We start from the raw sequence: 2,588 nt of genomic DNA, 5'->3' as shown, positions 1-2,588 counted from the left end.
AAACTTTCAAAATATATCAAATTATTGATTTCAATGTATATCAAGCTTTTTGTAAGGACTATTCAAAATATTAGATATTAGGATAAGTTTCTGCATAAAATAATATAACTTAGCTGATGGTTAAAATAATTTTTTTAACTTAATTTTTTATAAGATTACGTTTGTAGCATTATAGATTGTCAACTAGAAAATAGAATACGACATATTTTGCTGCTGGTAATTCAAAAGTTCTCGCACGATATGTCGGATTCAAATCAGTGCTCACCGTGTTGCAGATTGGAAGCGGCGTCTCCTTCCTTCCTAGCACCTCGATTTGCTTCGTAGTGCCATAGCTCTCGTTTTTCTGTATCCCCAGCGAGCGGTTACGCCAATTTCGTGAAGGCAACACTGTGTTGTGTGAGCGGTAGTAAGGTTGGGATCATGTAGGCAAAGCAGAATTGCTCTGAAACATGTCTCTCGCTCTCACAATACGCATTCTATGGCCGTCGTGTGAGCTAGATACGCGGCTCTTGAGTTTTTGAGCGTGTAATCTCGATCATTGCGGGTCCTCTCATCCATATGTGGTTCGAGTTCGTTAATCGGTAAGAATAGCCCTACCACTGATATTTCTATCGGGTTTAGGAGTTGGAGGTTAAGGTTCTTTGAGATAGAGTGCGTGGTTTCAGCATATTGTGTCGAGATATCTGACCTTGATTCGGTTCAGAGTAGCGAATGCTTGTAGATGTAGCGTCGAAGTCTTGGTATGTGAGGTCTTCAATGCTGTGCTAGGCCTGCTGGACTAGTCTCCTGTTCATTGACTCTACGGGGAGTGTCTGTGAAATGCATGAGAGTGCGAGGGACTCTTGATGATGAGAGTGTTGGGATTGTAGTCGGGACAGTGTTGCAAGTTGGCTTAGATTCCACTCGCTGCTTATATCGCGCTCACGATACTTTCTTAGTTTGATTTTGTAGCCACATTAAAACATGGTGCAACGGACGCTTGTTTGCAACAAAGACTTCTCCAAGCGAGCTCGGAATCGTTTCCAGTAGATTTTCAGGACTCATAGCTAGTTCTGGCTCAACGCCTACTCAGAATAAATTGGTGTTGTCGCGAAGCTGAAACTGCACGAACTTTGAGTGAGCACCTATCAATGTGATTTTACTAGATGCTTCGACAGCACATTGGTCACCATGTAGGAATTTTCATGAGAAATTGTTTCATCGTTGACTTCGTCTCTACAGAAGCTTTCAATAACCTTAGGTCGGAACACATCATTCTGGAAAAAGAATTCATTTAGAATGACACAGCCTGCAACTTCATTTTGTTCGTTCGAATTTAGACCTGGCCTGCCTTTGTCGTTGTGTGATACTTAGCCAACTTGCAACACTCGATTTCAATCAATGTGTTGTATTCTCTCTCTTATGATCTACCGTGAAATTCTGCGATCACATCATGGTATAGCCAAAGATACAGGTTTGATTAGGCGTTTGAGATAAACTGACAAAGAAAAGTTCTTACCCACCTTAGGCAACCGATCTCGGTCGTTTTCTCCTTTCTTTGCAGGCACTCAGTAGGGAGACCCCAGTTTTACTGCTGCTGGTTCATATCATCGATATAGTTCACCATATGGTGATCCTTCACCAGCAGCCTTCTATTCTCATTATTGCAGCTACGTTATTTACTGCACATAATCGTCATATGCAAATATATTATGTTGTGCTAATCTTTGAGAGTGCTTGGTGTTGTCTTGCTACAGTTGTGTCGAAGCATTCGATGTTGTAGTTAACCTAAAACTGGTAGTGTAGCTTTGCGCCTGGTGTTGAGTGCTTCACTATTGAAAGAGAAATCTATGCGGAGTGCGGCAATGGGAACCAAATCTGTACGAAGTGCTGAGCTGCAAGGAGCAAAATCTATGTGAGTACACTAATTTCTAGGAGTTGAGTTCTTGTGGTGCATTTGCATTCTTTGGTTTATTATGTTGTGGTGGTTGTACACATGTTTTTTAAATTTCTTTGTGCTATTAAACAAAAAAAAAAAATGTGATCAACAAGTCTTTAGAATGTGAGTGTTTTTGTTTTTGTTTGTTTTGTTTTTTTCAAATTCATATTCAAAGCATTTGATCTATGAGTCACTTTCCAAAATGAAATTAGTTTAATTATAAAATCATGCCTATGTCTTTTTTGTAAAATTTTAAATTTAGAAATAGATGACATTGATAGAAGGCATGAATAAAAATGAAAGAAAACAACTAACTATTAGTCAAAATTATTTTGTTTCAATTAACATTCAATAAATCAACATTCTTTGAAGTTCTAGAAGTATAATAATGTTCTTCAAAAGAAAAAAATATCTCAACAATTTATTATTATACTTTTTATAAAATATAATAAAGACTTATATTGAATAATAGAGTGTTTGTTATGAACATATATAATTATTCTCATAAGAATTGTTAGGTTCAAAGTAAATGAAAGTAGATTTGATAATATCTTATAGAATAGCTTTGTAGAAGCTTCATAAATACAAATTTGACTTTTGATGTGTATGTGATTGAATAGTAGGTTAAAAGCTTGGCCAACAAATTAGATACATGTTACACACATTGATG

At 37.0% G+C, this 2,588-nt stretch overlaps 1 long non-coding RNA gene across 2 annotated transcripts; it reads left to right on the top strand.

Moving 5' to 3' along the window:
• Positions 1-2,289, top strand: LOC141045094 (uncharacterized). Of its 2 annotated transcripts, XR_012217002.2 has the most exons (4): positions 1-581; positions 952-1,116; positions 1,544-1,609; positions 1,786-2,289. It is a non-coding gene; the product is annotated as an uncharacterized LOC141045094 (long non-coding RNA). The 2 variants fall into 2 exon arrangements; XR_016499163.1 differs by having other exon boundaries at positions 1,544-2,289.
• Positions 2,290-2,588: the final 299 nt, after the last annotated feature.

This window comes from Physcomitrium patens, chromosome 2 (genome assembly GCF_059467195.1).
Source record: "Physcomitrium patens ecotype Gransden chromosome 2, ASM5946719v1, whole genome shotgun sequence".
NCBI lineage: Eukaryota > Viridiplantae > Streptophyta > Bryopsida > Funariales > Funariaceae > Physcomitrium > Physcomitrium patens.
Note: the sequence above shows the minus strand (reverse complement) of the source record. Positions and strands in the feature narration are given on the sequence as shown.